This window comes from Macaca thibetana, chromosome 6 (genome assembly GCF_024542745.1).
Source record: "Macaca thibetana thibetana isolate TM-01 chromosome 6, ASM2454274v1, whole genome shotgun sequence".
NCBI classification, from domain to species: Eukaryota; Metazoa; Chordata; class Mammalia; order Primates; family Cercopithecidae; genus Macaca; species Macaca thibetana.
In genome coordinates, this window is record NC_065583.1 from 126,106,912 (window position 1) to 126,125,303 (window position 18,392).

Below are 18,392 nucleotides of genomic sequence, written 5' to 3' on the forward strand. Positions count from 1 at the left end.
ATGTATCAAGAAGTCAAATAAAAACAGATGAGGCTGGGCACAGTGGCCCACGTGTGTAACCTCAGCACTTTGAGAGGCCCAGGTGGGTGGATCACTTGAGGTCAGGAGTTCAAGACCAGCCTGGCCAACACCGTCAAACCCTGTCTCTACTGAAAATACCAAAATTAGCCAGACATGGTGGCAGGCACCTGTAATCCCAGCTACTCAGGAGGCTGAGGCATGAGAATCACTTGAACCTTGGAGGCAAACGTTGCAATGAGCCAAGATTGTGCCACTGCACTCCAGCCTGGGCGATAGAGCGAGACTGTCTCAAAAAAAACCCAAAAAATAAAAAACAGATGAGTTAGTTTTGTGCAAAATACAAATGTACATATGAGCTATAAAATCTCAATTGTGCAATTTCAATGATTCTGCTTATGAGTTACAACTGCAACTGGCATTTAAAACTGACATTACACAGTATAAAGATGAATGGTAACATTTATGCTAATAATTTTAATGTGTCATTTTTCTTGATTTAGAATGACATTGGCTAGCAAATAGAAATAACCGTGACTAGGCAAGATCAAAACCTTGGAAGAAAAGAAAAAGCTTTATATCAATGTCACTTTTTCCCAGTTTTTTGAACAAGGAGTCCCACATTTCCATTTTGCACTTGTCTCTGCAAATTGTGTAGCCAGCCCTGTCCTCAATACACATATGAGCTCTGAAACAAGTTAACTGGGTTTGAATTTCAGCATTGAAATTACTTGCTGACCTTGGGCAAATTGTTAAGCTTGTCAAGGCTCAGTTTCCTCATCTGTAAAATGAGAATATTAACAATTTTTTTTAAAACAGAGTCTCACTCTGTCACCCAAGCTGAAGTGCAGTGGCATGATCTTGGCTCACTGCAATCTCCACCTCCCAGGCTCAAATGATCCTCCCACCTCAGCCTCCTGAGTAGCTGGGATTACAGGTGTGCACCACCATGCCTGGCTAATTTTTTTTTTTTTTTTTTTTTTGTATTTTAGTAGAGACAGGGTTTCACCATGTTGCCCAGAGTGGTTTTGAACTCCTGAGCTCAGGCAATTCACCCGCCTTGACCACCCAAAGTGCTGCGATTACAGGCATGAGTCATCGCGCCCAGCTGGAATGTTAACAATTCATACCACATAACCATAAGGTCTTTATATGGGTTAAATGAAATACTCTAAGAAAAAAAAAAGAATAAAAAACAAAGAAGAAAGAAAGAAAGAGACAGAGAGAGGGAGGGAGGGAGGGAGGGAGGAAGGAGAGAGAGAGAGAAAGAAAGAAGAAAGAGAGAGAGAGAGAGAGAAAGAAAGAAAGAAAGAAAGAAAGAAAGAAAGAAAGAAAGAAAGAAAGAAAGGAAGGAAGGAAGGAAGGAAGGAAGGAAGGAAGGAAGGAAGGAAGGAAGGAAGGAAAAGAAAGAAAGAAAGAAAAGAAAGAAAGAGAAAGAAAGAAAGAAAGAGAAAGAGAAGAAAGAAAGAAAGAAAGAAAAAAGAAGAAAAAGAAAGAAAGAAAGAAAGAAAGAAAGAAAGAAAGAAAAAGAAAGAAAGAAAGAAAGAAAGAAAGAAGAAAGGAAGGAAGGAAGGAAGGAAGGAAGGAAGGAAGGAAGGAAGGAAGAAAGAAAGAAAGAAAAAGAAAGAAAGAAAGAAAGAAAGAAAAGAAAGAACACTTAGCACCTTGTCTGCCCAGTAGTAGATACTTAATAAATACTAGCTCTTACAATGGCTATAGTATGGTAGCTCTTACACACTAAATTGCTAGTTACTGCAGTTGCTCATCCTGGTGTCCCACCATATGATGATGCTGATACAACATTGCTGTATACTCTACTTTGCCTGCTGACCTCCCCTTAGCTGACTTCCCCTTTCTGTGATGCATGCAAACTGAGAGGGAAGATATGCCAGTCATTCTCTAGTGCAGAGCACTCTTGTTGGACTGATCACTTATAAGTCTCTGCCATCTTATAGATGCAGGTTCCAGATAGAGCACCCATCCTTAGTCCCATCGACTATGACCAGGATAGCAGGGTCACATGGTACAAAGCATAAGAAACTCCTCGAGGGAGGCCACAGGGGCATGGCAATCCCTTTGATGCTTCCCAGCAAGGGGCAATGTAATGAGCAGATACCTTGCTCTGGTAACCCAGGACGAAGTCTGGCTGCCCTCTAAGATGGTTTTTGAAAGTTTTGGGAATTAAAAAAATAGGTCCTTTTAATGATTTTGTTGTCTATTCGGGATCAGGAAGATGCGTAAGTACACTTCCTTAAATACAACACAATCTTGAAATCATAACACTACCTTTTAAATGCACAGAAAAAAAAACTACACATTGATATTGACATTATACTCTTGACATTGAAATAGCATTACTCCAGCAGACGTCCTGCAAGGCTTCCAAGGGCGTGGTTTCTAGACAACTGGCCAAAAAAAAAAAAGCCTGAAATATTCTTAGTGTAGATTCCTGGGCCATGCTCCTAGATCTACGGAATCAGAGTCTCTGTGAATGGGAGGCCTTAGGAGTCTGTATTTTAACAGGCTCCCCAGGCAATTCTGACCATCACTATTTTTAATTGTTTGTGGGCAGCAGAAGGCAGAAAAGGGTGAACAATTATGAAGGAGAATTCAGAATAGGGAAATTTGTTTTTTCTAGGTGCTAATAAACTCAACCCGAGACAGGTGTGTTCTTCCTGAAGTTGCGGTTGAGCATTGCCTGGGAGTTGGAGTGTGTAGGTCTTCTGTAGTCTTGGGGCTCTGTGTGCCCTACTGCTGTGTTGCCCTTTGGAAAAACCCTTCTACAACTGGAATGAGGATTTGGATCTGAGGAAGAGGAACAGGGTCATACTGAGGACTCTGAAGAAAAACAGTTTATGACTCAATGGAGAAGATTATAGTATGCTCTAAGCCAACAGACATGAAACCATGTTATACCTACCCTTGTGTTTTAGGAAGATGTTCCAGTGGGCACAGGACAGGAGAGTTTTATGGAAACCAATTTCTAGATCTTCAAATCACGTAGGTATTTGTTCCTACAATTGGTTTGCCAGAGATTGGGTCGGCGTTTTTCCCCTTTGCCTTTCCTTCTTCTTCACAACCCATCTTCTCCCACTTTGGAAAAGAAAGACCTTTTATCGTCCCTTGGAATTGATCAGGCCACCAGTGACCTGAGAGCTGAAAGACTGGCAGTGTTATGGAAGGAAAAGCAACTGGCAGAGTGACTCTCCTGAGAAGAAATTAATGCTTTAACCAAATGCCACTATGCACTACAACAACCTTCCATCCTTATCTTGTCTCAAAGACTCCTGATAACTTGCATTTTTGCGGTTACTCTGGCCAAATCATCCAAGTTATCTGAGTGTCAGATAAAAGCAAAGAACAAGGGATTCTCAAATTTTGAAATGCATTCAGATTAGAATGCATTCATGACCCCACCACCTCCTTGCAGTAGACAGGGGCTTGTCATCCTAAGCAGGAAGAGGGGACTTCCTCTCCCACTTCCATACAGTATCTACAGTATGGGGCTGGAAAAGTCGTTAAAAGCATTAAAGGTATTAGGGGTGTTTACTCCACATTCCTATCGATCTACTGGCCAATTAACATGATTTGCAGCTGAGAAAATAATACGCTTCTCCATCAGAGATAAATAGGGTCCCCAAACTGTTAAACAAAGGGGAGGGGGCAATGATGTTTATAAAAGTTATTGCAAACAAATGAACTTCAAAAGGAGCTGTGGTGACAGATTCTGTTTCACAGGGTCCTCTCAATTCTTCTCAGCCTCTCAAGACCCTTCCTCAGACTCAGCTGGGTGTTTTCACCACTGGCCTGCTGCTTCGAGATGTAGTGCAATGTGTGGAATTAATCTAGTCCACAGCCTAGCCCTGCTCTGTCCAATACAGTAACTATTAAACACTGGAAAGGTGGCTAGCCCCGACAGAGGTGTGTGTGCATATAAAACACACATCAGATTGCAAAGACTTAGCACAAAAAATGTGAAATATCTCAGTTTTAATTTTTATATTGGTAACATGATAAAATGGAGCTATGTTGGATATGTTGCGTTAAATAAAATATATTATTAAAATTTATTTCACCTGTTTCTTTTTACTATTTTGCACTGTGGCTACTAGAAAATTTAAAATGACATGTGCCTCCCAGTGGTGGCTCACATTATATTTCTATTGGACTGTTTATCAGTCTGTACTATGGGTTGAATCTCAGGGACAGGTTGATGGGGATGTGGAAGTCCAGGCCTGATTGGTAAGTGGAGTTGGGGCTGGCAGTGACCCCTCTTGCTGAAAAGAGGTACATTTGTGACAATTGCAGCATGTGGGGCCCAGGCTAACAGATTGTAATCCTGCCTTCCTTCTGGTTCTAATACTTAACCTCAAAGGAACCTTAATATTTAAACCAAATGGCATGTGAGATTTCAGTAAGCTGATGGATTGCTCTCCACTCAGCCATTTGAGAAATCCTACTGAGGTCTCTGCACAGCTGAGTTCCAGTTGCTGCCATATCCCAATGAAAGTCTGGCACAGCACTGATGAGCTGATGAGATTTTTTTCTCACTTGTTTGATATTAAATAGGAAAGTCTTTCGAATTAAAGTTTACAGATAGTGTGAAAATTGGAAGTGTGAGTTTTAGCTGAGCCAACTACAGCAGATCGAAAGACTGCAGTTGCCTGCTGGTGAGAGAACAGTGCTTCTGGCTGCCATTGTTAGCTCCACCACCACTTTGGGGAAGTGGGAGCTGGTTGCCAGCTTACTGCTTTCCAGAGGTGAATCACTCATACACTGAGTCCACCAGGCTTATGCTATTGTGGGTACAGCTCTGTTCTAAATATCATTACCCATGACGGCAACAACTTACTGGCCTAAGCCAAGAATGTAGAGCTTTTGGATGATGAGGCTGAGCCCATTTCGAACTTGATGCCAGATATGATGCAAGGCCTCTGCATGGGTCCCTCAAATAATAATGACAACAACAATAACAATAACAGCATATACATATGGAGCACTTACTCTGTGCTTTAAATATGTTAACTCACTTCATCTTCAGCCCTAAAAGCAGAAAGAGTTTTTTAAAATATTATTCTGTTTTGTTGTTTTGATTTGTTTTTTAAGTTGCCTAAGGTGACATAGTAAGTGGTAGAGCCAGCTGCAAACCCAGGGTTTCTGACCAAAGCCCACACTCAGAACCACACTGCCATTCTTACAGAGGATAAATATTAAAATCTCAGCAGTGATTGTCAGAAACAGCAAAATGACAAATTTGAACTTCATCAGTCATTCAGGGGGACATTGATTCACATGTGTGTGAATCAGTGGCCCAAAGGTAAATGCTCTTTATTCCGATATGGCTTTTTGGACAAAAAGAACCAGATCAGGTCTCTAGTAAGGATACTAGTGACACAGACCTACCTGAGAATGGCTTCCAGAGTTTATCTTAGTAGAATCTTCCTAAAATCGGAGGTCACATGGCATAGACAAGGCAATCTTTATTTCACTATGAAACTCTTTCTTCAAATAAAATCATATCCTTAGATTAAATGTAGGTATAGAAAGGGGAGCTACTCAGACCTCCATGAGCGCATCTTTTTTTTTTTTTTTTTGAGACAGAGTCTCACTTGCTCTGTCACCCAGGCTGGAGTGCAGTGGCGCGATCTCGGCTCACTGCAACCTCCGCCTCCTGGGTTCAAGTGATTCTCCTGTCTCAGCCTCCCGAGCAGCTGTGATTACAGGTGCACACTACCATGCCCGACTAATTTTTTGTATTTTTAGTAGAGAAGGGGTTTCACCATGTTGGCCAGGCTGGTCTTGAACTCCTGACCTCAGGTGAACTGCCCACCTCGGCCTCCCAAAGTGCTAGGATTACAGGCATGAGCCACCCCTCCTGGCCGAGCTCATCTATTTCAGCTGTGGTACGTACTGTGGTATGGCCTTAGGGAACCACACACAGCCCACTGGCCATGCCAAATAATGCAAAACTACCAGGGAACTGGATTAGGAGATCTAGAGTTGAATTCTACTTCTGCCACTTAACCACTCACGTGGGCCTCACTTAGCATTTGTTCAGTCATTCCTCCCATTAGGTAGCTAGATTCAACCACAATTCCTTAGAAAAATAAAGTTGATCAAATTGAGCTTTCCTAAATAGAGTCTTCTCTCAGTCCATGTGTGAAAAAGGATGTGTCTTGTCTTACTGGTTTTTGTTTTGTTTTGTTTTGTTTTGTTTTACCAGACCTCTCTCTCTTGAATTGGAGTAAACAGCCAATCCCTAAATTGAACTTTCACCTCTGACAAAGTTCCTTGCCTTACCAACTCCCTGTGGAGGGTGAAGTACACCATGGCAAAGGTTCTCCAAATGACTCTTTCCTGAAAAGAAACACAGAGCAGTTGAAAAGAGCACGGGGAAATCAGAGATTGAGCAAGGATCGAAGAGGAACTGAGAGCTAAATGCACCGTGGAGCTGCCCCCACAGTCAGTAGACTTTTTAGAAAGGCAAAAGAATTTCTTTTGCACACCCCTTCCCCAGCCATAAACTTCCTTTTCTTTTCCAAAATTCCCAAGAGGACATATCAGGAAGAGGGTGCTGTGAACTTTTGGGTTCCATGGAGAAAACTTATTTTTTTAAATTAATATAAAGTGCCTATGGATGGATGAACAGAAAGAACAACATTTGAGAAGGCTTTAGAATAAAAGAGAATCCTTCACTTAGCTGAGGAGCTTATAGAAGAACAAGATCAGAGCTACTGCAGGATTATCTTTCTACTTCCATTGTCCTTGTACCGGGCTGTCATATCTGATGCCAAATTGGAACAAGTGGAGTTTACTACATGGTGTCTTTCATGTGGCACCATGATCAAGACTGTCAAATCTACAAAAACAAATATATATATAAAGCCTTAAAGCATGGGTCCTGATTTGAGGGGTTGTCTGGGAATTTAGACATAGAAAACTGAAACAATGCAGGGTGATGAGAGGAGCTACGATAACTTTTTAGGGTACATGGGCTGTCATTCAGAAAGTGCACATGCTCCAGAAGGATTTCAGACTATGATAAGATAGATGGAGAGTTGTGTGATGTGTTAGGTGCTGGCCAAGAGGGATACCTAAAGCTTCTGTCCTCTTAGAGTGCACACACTTGTTCTTCACAGATCCCTTCTTGGCTTCCCATGAACTGGTCACCCTTTTTATGGATCTCATTAACCCTTCTGGGCCTGTCATGTCTTACTTTTCAAAGAATCACTGTCGGCTATAGTACATACAGAGTCTCTTCAATAACTTATCTAACCCTTGAATCTTTAACTTTTAAGTAACTTATTAGGTTTGATGCAAATAGAGGGAGAAACTGTGTTAGCCTGTTGTCAGTACGCTGTGCTGAGGACATTCCCCAACATGTGTTAATTCTGCAGCGCACTTAACTTTTCCAGATGTGGCTGGCTGGGCTGCCAAGTTGGTGACATCGCAGATGAATGGCCACAGCCTCACTGTAGGCAGATGAACATGGGTACCTTTGATGTGATGGGGTGACTCTTTTCATCTATTAGCCAGAAGGAAAAGCTATTTTCTTCTGTAGAGTTCTCAGTTCACTCCCACCTCAAGAAGACCGTATAATCCTCAGCATACTCTAGCACTCAGGACTGGAGTCTGGGGCTCTCATCCCTACCCACTGAGTGTGTAGCTAGTAGCTCCTGCCAAGTCAGAATAAAAATAATCCAAGGAGAGCTTTAAAAGAAGCTTCAGAGAAGGCTGTTGTCTTAAAGGGGGATGCTATTTCATATATGAAAATGGTTGCATTTTACCTGTTTAATCAAATGTCATCCTAAGCACACAAAACAAGGCACCCATGTCGTTTACACAGTACATATATTTTATATTCCCTATATCCATATCGTGCATACACAAATTTCAGAGTATAACGACTCTCCTATTCCAGGGAGGAAATCAGTGATGATCAAAATCTAAGGAAGAGAAAGAGTTCTTTAGCCTTCCATCTTCCTGGCAGATAGAGATAGTAAAAGAAGTTTCAGGTTTTCTTCTTCAACAGGATGGGAACCTTCTTCAACAAGAAGGAGAACATATACATTACAGCCTTGGTTTAAAATATGCTCCATTATTTGGTATGTAGGCAAATGATTGAACCTCTAGACACTTTGGTTTCCTCATCTGGAAAACTGGAGTAATACTCACTCTGCAGGAATATGGTGAGAGCAAAGACCACACATATAGAACCACACTATAATACTTGCCACATAATGGGTCCTCCATGTTTGTAGCCATTTGTAACAGTATAATGGAAATCCTTTTTCTGCTTCTAGTTCAGTACAAGATTCATGAGACTGGTCATTAATGAGCCTATAGAAGCTTGGATGTTTAGAACTTACATTTGGGCCGGGCACGGTGGCTCATGCCTGTAATCCCAGCACTTTGGGAGGCCAAGGCGGGCGGATCACCTGAGGTGTGGAGTTCAAGACCAGCCTGACCAACATGGAGAAATCTCGTCTCTACTAAAAATACAAAATTAGCCAGGTGTGGTGGTACACACCTGTAATCCCAGCTACTCAGGAGGCTGAGGCAGGAGAATCACTTGAATCCGGGAGGCGGAGTTTGTGGTGAGTCAAGACAGCGCCACTGCACCCCAGCCTGGGCAACAACAGCAAAACTCCATCTCAAAAAAAAAAAAAAAAAAGGAAGCATCAAACATTTGAAGGCTGATGCAAGGCCCACAACACAGAATTTGGTAAGGCTAGTGACTTTGAGGAGGATTATCTTATCCCAGCCTTTTTCTCAGATTGACAGTAAATTAAAAATTATATTTGCAGGCTGGGAGCAGTGGATCACACCTGTACTCCCAGCACTTTGGGAGGCCGAGGAGGGTGGATCACAAGGTCAGGAGTTCAAGACCAGCCTGGCCAAGATGGTGAAACCCCGACTCTACTAAAAATACAAAAATTAGCCGGGCCCAGTGGCAGGCACCCGTAATCCCAGCTACTTGGGAGGCTGAGGCAGGAGAATCACTTTAACACGGAAGGCGAAGGTTGCAGTGAGCCGAATTTGCACCACTGCACTCCAGCCTGGGTGACAGAGTAGAGTGAGACTCCATCTCAAGAAAAAAAAAACAAAAAACAAAAACAAAGCACTATGTTTGTAAGCATTCAATTTGGGAAGGTTAATTGTTAAAACACACACACACACACACATTGTTATACCTTATTAACAATTCACTCTGGAGTTGGTTCTTTTAAACTGAAAATTAAAATTGCACTGTGATTCTTGTATTTTATTTAGATAAACTCAGGGCCCTTGCAGTTAGGATACATATGTTATCTTTGAAAGCTTGTTTGGGTATAGTGAAGTTCATAAAGACCTAAGGAATCATAGTGGAAAAACAGTTTCAGAGTAATGTTTAGCAAAATTACTTTTGTACCTGTGTTTCCCTGCAAAAGAGTAATTGGGCTCAGTCAGGCATGGTGGCTTATGCCTGTAATCCCAGCACTTTGGGAGGCTGAGGCAGGCGGATCACTTGAGGTCTGGAGGCGGATCACTTGAGGTCTGGTCTTGACCAGCCTGGCCAACATGGTGAAACCAAGTCCCTACTAAAAATACAAAAGTTAGCCGGGCATGGTGGTGGGCACCTGTAATCCCAGCTACTCAGGAGGCTGAGGCAGGAGAATTGTTTGAACCTGGGATGCAGAGGTTGCAGTGAGCCAAGATCATGACACTGTACTCCAGCTTTCGGGACAAGAGCAAGACTCCATCTCAAAACCAAAACAAAACAAAAAGAGTAATTGGGCTTATCAGATAATATAAAGTCTTTGTCCAAAATGTTTTGTGTTTAATGTGGAGTATGGGAGTGTGACTCAGCTCCTTCAATGGGTAACAATAATAAACAATGATACTTCTCTCTTCTCTATTAAATCAGAATTACCAAATAGAGAGTTGAAAGGCAATAGAGAAATCTAGCGCAACATCTTCACTTTATAAATAGGAAAACAAAGACAGTGGTAGATTGTGTTCTTTCTTCATAATTATTCGTTTCTTCTCACCCTCACCATGCTTCCCTACCCCATTGCCCATAAGCTTGGCCAACAGAACATGGGTGGATATGGCATTTGCTTCAGAGCAGAAACTTTAGACGCAATTGTGTGGCTTGGTTGGGTTCTCTTATTTCAGTCCTCCACCAGGAGAAGAGCATATCCTGTGTGCTCACCTTCAGTGTGGATTTTGGTATAAAGAAAAGCTACAGCCAGTCCTCATCCTTTATGTAATATGACCAAGAAATAAATGCTTTTCTAACTTTTTGAGACATTAGGGTTGCTTGTTTTATTTATTTATTTTTCAATTTTTATTTATTTATTTATTTTTCCGAGATGGAGTCTCGCTCTGTCGCCCAGGCTGCAGTGCAGTGGCGCAATCTTGGCTGACTGCAAGCTCCGCCTCCCAGGTTCAGGCCATTCTCCTGCCTCAGCCTCCCGAGTAGGTGGGACTACAGGCGTCCGCCACCACGCCGGCTAATTTTTTGTATTTTTAATAGAGACAGGATTTCACAATGTTAGCCAGGACGGTCTCGATCTCCTGACCTCGTGATCCGCCCACCTGAGCCTCCCAAAGTGCTGGGATTACAGGCGTGAGTCACTGCGCCCGGCCTGGGTTGCTTGTTTTATAACTTAACTTAGTGAAAACTGACTAATATGATGGCCCAGGAAGTTGAAATGACTCACTCAAAGTCACATAGGTACTGTTACACCACCTGAGTCAGAACACAAATATCCTGATCAGAAGTTCTCTAATAGACTTCAGCTTAGCAGGCATGTCTCCCAAACCTGGTAGTGCTTGGCACAAAATAAGTACTCAATAATTATGTTGTATGAATGAATCAATGATGAATGAAATAGGAACTAAAATTCCTATTGAGCTGCTTCTATATGTATGTAGTTTGGTACTTTGTCACATAGCTAGGAAGTGACAGAAACAGAAACACCTACACTCTTTTGAATTCCAAAGCCTGGGTGCTTTCCACTGCTCCACAGTTTCTTTGCTGGAGATAGAAATGACATTTTGGGCCATTTATGGGCAATTGAAATATATACAACAGTGTGACAGCAAGGCCCCTCAATAGCTTCCCACACCGTAAGTGACAGCCACTGGCATGCTAGGATCAGGCCATACTTCTGAGATGCCAGTTCCTTCAGTCCTCAGAGTGTGGGAGTGCAGTCTGGGGCCAGTTCCCATGGATGGAGAGCAGCCTCATTACTCTGGTATGCCATGCAATTATTATCATTTTATATATGTGATGGAAAATGACATTAAAAAATTAGGGACACTGGGCCGGGCGCAGTGACTCACACCTGTAATCCCAGCTCTTTGGGAGGCTGAGGCAGGCAGATCACCTGAGGTCAAGCATTCGAGACCAGCCTAGCCAACATTGTGAAACCCTGTCTACTAAAAATACAAAAATTAGCTGGCCGTGGTGGCACATATCTGTAGTCCCAGCTACTTGGGAAGCTGAGGCAAGAGGATCCTTTGAACCTGGGAGGTGGAGGTTGCAGTGAGCCGAGATTGCACCACTGTACTCCAGCCTGGGCAACAGAGAGAGACTCCGTCAAAAAAAAAAAAAAAAAAAAAAAAAAAAGGAAATTTAGGGACACCCTCAGTGAGAATTAGTAGTTCTGGGTCAATCTAGCCACTTTGTGGATACATTACTTTTAGAAAACCTTTTCAGCCAAATTTTCACTGGATCCTGGCTTTACTGTTTTGTTATACACATTTTCCATTTGTCTTGAATCCTTCACTTACTACATTTTATTGGAGTTTCTGTAAATCATCTTAAATTTCTTGTAGAAAGTCAGAAGCAATTGAGGCAAGTTTCGACGGTAATTACAGATGAGTGTATTGAGTTTATTAAGCTGGGAGCACTGACATATGAACAAAGAAACAGAATGTAGTATATATACATAGCGGAATATCATTTAGCCTTAAAAAAGGTCCATGCTACAAGATGGATGAACCTTGATAACATTATGCTAAGTGAAATAAGCCACAAAAAGAGATATGCTACATAATTCCACTTATATGAGCTATCCAGAACAGTAAAACTCCTAGAAATAGAAAGTAGAATGGTGGTTGCCAGGGGCTGGGAAGAGTGGTGAAATGGGCAGTTTTTGTTTAATGGATAGAGAATTTTTGCAAGCTGAAAATGTTTTAGAGATTGCTTGCACAACAATGTGAATATACTTAACATTACTGAACTGTACACTTAAAGATTGTTAAGAGGGTAAATTTTATATTATGTGTATTCTATCTCAATTTTTTTTAAAAAAGAACATACAGCAAAATTGAGCTATTTACTTTAAACAGAGGCTTCAGTGAAGCTGTTGCAAGATGTGCTATTGCTGTGATGTTGGAAGCATAAAACATACTACCTGACTGCTACATTGTTTCTTACAGTGAATCACAAAGTCCTGTTGATTCTCCCAGCAAAACATCTTCTGACTAGGGCTGACTGCATCATTCATGGAGTCCAGAGCAAGATGAAAATTCAGAGTCCTTTATTCAAAAAGCAATACTCCTGAAAGTACCAAAATATAAAGTTTTTTCCTTCATTCTATGTAAAAAGCTTGTTTTCAACTTGCCATGGTGTTTTTTATTTGCAATTTACTATCTTTCTAGGTAAAGAAAAATTTAAACTTCAAATTCTGCCATTAATTTTTATAATGTACAAGGCCATTATTAAATACAAATATAAAAGCTACCTTTTATATGAAATTGCCAAAATAACAGAGTTTATATTTTGTAGTTCACAAATGCATTTGAGTTTCAGGTTCTTACCAGAACAGTGAAAACACTGTATAAAAGGAACTTACAGGCTTTTCTTTTTTTAAATCTTTTAATTGTTATTTTATAGCTCCCGACCACAGCTGCCCCCCACCCTTCCCTTCGATGACAACGTTTGCAGGCTTCAGGGGGACCAGGGAACAAAGCTGGGGCCTGGCAGCCCCACTACGCTGCCAGCCGAGGAGTACAAGTCACAATTACAAATTATCACAACAATTAGCTCCTGTACTTGGGGAATCGGCAAATTGAAGAGGCCCCAGCTCCTCATTGTACAGGGGGCTATCTGGCAGTGACCTTGCTCTGGAGATGATGATATTCCTTCAGCCTGAGGATTCTTTCAACTGATGTTGATAAACCCAGTGGCATCAACTGGCTCATAATCACCCTGCATGTTCATGCTGACCGGCTCCTCGTTGTACAGAGACAGTGGGGACTCCTGGCCAAGAATGTACACCTGGACCTCGAGGACGGACACCTGCACTTTCCCTTCCACTTGCTCCTGGGACTTGGCGATGCAGTGGCGGACAAATTCACACTCAGGGCTGTGCCAGAAACCGGTATACACCAGCTCAGCAAATTTCAAGCCCAGGCCTTGTTTGATTTTGTGCACTTCCCGGTCCATGGTGAAGGCCTTGGTGTCTAAATGAGCATGGTAAAGGATGGTGCCTGCTGGGGCCTGTTGGATACCTCGGGACTTCATTTCAATGAAGCAGTTCTCCATGATGTCAATATGGCCCACATCCTGCTTGCCTGCGACTTCATTCAGGTACATAAAGAGCTCCAAGGAGGTCTGGTGGATGGTGCCATCCTTGACGTTGGTCACCTTCACGGGGACCCCTTTTTTGAACTCGATCTCGAGAATGTCGGGAGTACTGGGGGCTTTGGCCGGGTCCTGGGTCTTTGTGTAGAGACCTGGAGGTGCTTGGTTCTTGGGGTTCTCCGGGATTCCAGCCTGGTAGCTGATGTGCATGAGGTTCTCGTCCATGCTCCACGGGCTCTGGGGAGTGACTGGGATGGGAATCCCATGTTGCTTTGCATATTCCATCAGGTTATTGTAGCCCTTGAGCTGGTTGTAGAATTCAGGCGTCTTCCAGGGAGCAATGACCTTTATCTGGGGGACCAGCGAGTAGCAGATGAGCTCAAACCGGACCTGAGTGTTCCCCTTTCCCGTGGTGCTGTGGGACACATACTTGGCCCCCTTCCACTGGGTGATTTCCATTTGTTTGCAGGTGATGCAGGGCCTGGTGAGAGAGGTGCCCAGAAGGTAACGGTCCTCATACAGTGCGCTGGACTGGATGGCCAGCCAGATGAACTCCTCCACAAACTCCCTGCTGACATCCTCAATGAACACCTTTTTAGCCCCAAACTTGAGTGCGTTCTTCCTGGCTTCCTCGAAGTCTTCCTTCTGGCCTGTTTTGGCCAGGTAGGCAATGATGTCATAGCCTTGTTCCTTCAGCCACAGGAGGATGCAAGAGGTGTCCAGGCTGCCACCAGAACCACGGAGCCTTTGCTGGACATAGCATCTGAGATTGGAGGCATGAGTTCCTGGCGTCTGGAATCTGTCTTCACCGTGCAGTGAGCTACTCGGGTTCGGGCAGCAGTGGCAGGTGACAGAGCAGGCAGAACTCACCTGTTTTTATATGCACCGCTTCTAACACTTTCTACCTTTGGCTCACTGATGAGTCAAGAAGGACTTCAGAAGGCTTTGAAAGAAGGATACTCAAGAGTAAAGAAGAAAACAAAACTATGGGTTGCCCTACCCTCTCTCTTTTCTCGTTTGTCATCATTTTCAGCATACATGGTTGACTGATACAGGAAAGTAACAAAGGTGAGAAAGGATGTGATAGAGTTCCTTGTTAGTTCATGTTTCTTAGAATGTCCTTGCCTTCTTTCTGTGTTCTGACCAAGACTGAACAGAAAGCGTGGCTCCTCAGGTTTATCAGAGCGTCTGCTTACTCAGTCACAGAAGTAACACGCTTGCCTTGTACTCAATTTGTATCACACTGAGCTCCAATGCATTATGGGTCCACTGGGATTCTGTGCTTATGGGGCATCTTGAATGTTCTGTGCACACGGGGAGGCAAGGGATGGCAAGGAATGACAGAACAAGATTGTGCCTGTCTGCTCATGCACATGGTCCATTGTCTCATTGAACTTCACTTACAAAATGCAAATTTATTAAGAATTTCAGCACAATGATAGCGGGGAATTAAATGAAGTGCAGGAGGCTTTGGAGTTCACAAGCTCATGAAGTCGGCCCTGTTTCTGACTCCAAGATGGCTTTCCATTCCCACAGCCATCATTCTAATTCCAACTTTCCTTATCTTACAACTCAGGGATCAATAGATTTCTAAACTGGTTTCCTGACTTGCACTTCCTTCTCTTCTATGTATCCTATAAATCAGGGGTCCCTAATTTACAACTTGTCTGGGACCCTGGGCCAGTACCAGTCCATGACCTGTTAGGAACCAGGCCACACAGCAGGGGGTGAGCAACAGGTGAGGGAGCATTATGGCCTAAGACCTTCCTCATGTCAGATCAGCCATGGCATTAGATTCTTGTAGGAGCGTGAACCCTATTATGAACTGTGCATACAAGGGATCTAAGTTGCACGCTCCTTATGAGAACCTAATTCCTTTGACACCATCCTCCACAATCTGTGGAAAAATTGTCTCCTACAAAACCAGTCCCTGGGATCAAAAACATTGGGCATTGCTGCTTTAAATTGTTGCCAGTTTGATTTTCCTAAAGCAATGCTTGCACACATGACTTCGCTGCTTCAGTCCTTCAGTGGCATCCCACTGTCTATCAGGCTCAAACTCTTCATCACAAAATTCAGGGCCTTCCACATTCTGACTTTAAGTCAATTTTTTTTTTTTAATCTTTCTTTCCCTCTGCACACTTGATCTCTATCCAGATGCATCCAATCAAGCAGAACAAAGGTATTCCCCAGTAGATTATGTCAGAGTTTGGAACACACTACCCCAAACTATGGCACCTGGAAACGGAGAAAATGGCAGACACAGAAAGGTTGCTCTCTGACTTTCCCCCATCTTTCTATGTGAGAACTGGCCATAAAGGAATTCTCCGACCTACCTTCCCTGAATTAGGTCCTAAGACCCTCATGTGACAACTGTCCTATCCTATACCCAGAGGAAAGGAATGCTACCCAGACAGGCCATCAAGAATCTGAACAAGCAGGCCTTGCTGAGTTCCCTTTAGTTTATTACCATTAGATCACACCCTCTTTCCCCTTTTTATCCAGTCACATTTCTACATGTCTCCTTCTTCATCAAATGTAAGCATAAAAAGACAGTTTTTCCAGGGTCTTTGGATCTTTATTTCTGAAGCCTCCCATGTCACATACGTCTTGGTTGAATAAATGTGTTATGATTTTCTCTTGTTATTCTGTATTTTATTAATTGGGATGCTAGCCACACCCCTTGTCATGGGTGACGAAAAAGTATTACCTTTTCTCCCCTACAATTGCTAACACCAGTTGTGATGGTTAATATTAAGGGTCTACTTGATTGAATTAAAAGACGCAAAGTATTGCTGCTGGGTATGTCTGGGAGGATGTTGCCAGAGGAGATTAACATTTGAGTCAGTGGACAGGGAGAGGCAGACACACTCTCAATGTGGGTGGGCACCATCCAAGCAGCCACTATCGTGGCTAGAAAAAGCAGGCAGAAGAAGGTGGAATGAGTCAACTTGCTGAGTCTTCTGGCCTTCACCTTTCTCTCCTGGCCGGATGCTTCCTGCCCTTGAACATCTGACTTTAGCTTCTTTGGCTTTCAGACTCTTTGACTTATACCAGTGGTTTGCCAGGGCTTTGAGGGCTTTCCACCACAGACTGAAGCTGCACTGTCAGCTTCCCAACTTTTGAGGTTTTGGCACCTGGACTGAGCTACTACTGGCTTCCCTGTTTCTCAGCTTGCAGATGGCCTATCGTGAGACTTCACCCTGTGATCGCATGAGTCAATTCTCCTTAATAAACTCTCTTTCATATATACATAAATCCTATTAGTTCTGTCCATCTAGAGAACCATAATGCACCAACCCATTGTCAATATAATACAGCAAAATCCAGTTCATTCCTCAAAGCCAGATTTTACTCTTCAATGAAACATTCCTTAACCACCCCAGCCCACAGTAATCACATTTTTTACTTCTAGTAGGCTGAGTAATGGCCACTGAAAGACATCAAACCCTGTTCCCAAGAACCTATAAATGTTACCTTGTAAGGAAAAAGTGTCTTTGCAGATGTGATTAGGCTAAGGATATCGACATGGAGAGATTTCCCTGGGTTATCCAGGTGGGCTTGGATATCCAATAGTTAGTGAAAATACTATAACATATCCAATAGTTAGTGAAAATACTGTCTTTTCTCCATTGTATTGTCTTTGATTTTTTGAGGGGCTGCTTTATTCTGTTCTATTGATCTATTTGTCTATTCTTTTACCGATATCACATTGTGTTGATTACTGTAATTTTTTTTTTTTTTTTTTTGAGACGGAGTCTCGCTCTGTCGCCCAGGCTGGAGTGCAGTGGCCGGATCTCAGCTCACTGCAAGCTCCGCCTGCCGGGTTCACGCCATTCTCCTGCCTCAGCCTCCCGAGTAGCTGGGACCACAGGCGCCCGCCAGCTCGCCCGGCTAGTTTTTTGTATTTTTTAGTAGAGACGGGGTTTCACTGTGTTAGCCAGGATGGTCTCGATCTCCTGACCTTGTGATCCACCCGTCTTGGCCTCCCAAAGTGCTGGGATTACAGGCTTGAGCCACCGCGCCCGGCGATTACTGTAACTTTACAGTAAGTCTTGAAGTTGGGTAGTGTCCGTCCTCCAACTTTTTTCTTCTTCAATATTGTGTTGGCTATTCTGAGTATTTTACCTCTTCATATAAAGTTTAGAATCAGTTTGTGGACATCCATAAAATTTACTGGGGTTTTGACTGGATTGCATTATTTTTATTTTTATTTTTTTTTTGAGACGAAGTCTCGCTCTGTCACCCAGGCTGGAGTGCAGTGGCGCAATCTGGGCTCACTACAAGCTCGGCCTCCCGGGTTTACATCATTCTCCTGCCTCAGCCTCCAGAGTAGCTGGGACTACAGGCGCCCGCCACCTCGCCCGGCTAGTTTTTTGTACTTTTAGTAGAGACGGGGTTTCACCGTGTTAGCCAGGATGGTCTCTATCTCCTGACCTCATGATCCGCCCGTCTCGGCCTCCCAAAGTGCTGGGATTACAGTCTTGAGCCACCGCGCCCAGCCGACTGGATTGCATTATATCTATAGGTCAAGTTGGAAAGAATTGATATCTTGACAATATTGAGTCTTCCTATACATGAACATGGTTTCATTTCTCAGAGTTTTGTAGCTTCCTCATACAGATCTTGTACATATTCTGCTAGATTTTTACCTATTTAATTTTTTGATGTGCATGTGTAAATTGTATTGTTTTAAGTTTGAAGTTCCATTGTTCAGAGTTGGTATATAGAAAAGGAGTTAAGTTCTGTATAATAACCTTGTATCCTGCAACCTTACTATAATCACTTATTAGTT

At 42.9% G+C, this 18,392-nt stretch overlaps 1 pseudogene; it reads right to left on the reverse strand.

The window, feature by feature from the left end:
• Positions 1-12,927: 12,927 nt before the first annotated feature.
• On the reverse strand, positions 12,928-14,410 carry LOC126956848 (argininosuccinate synthase-like; annotated as a pseudogene).
• Between the last annotated feature and the right edge of the window lie 3,982 nt (positions 14,411-18,392).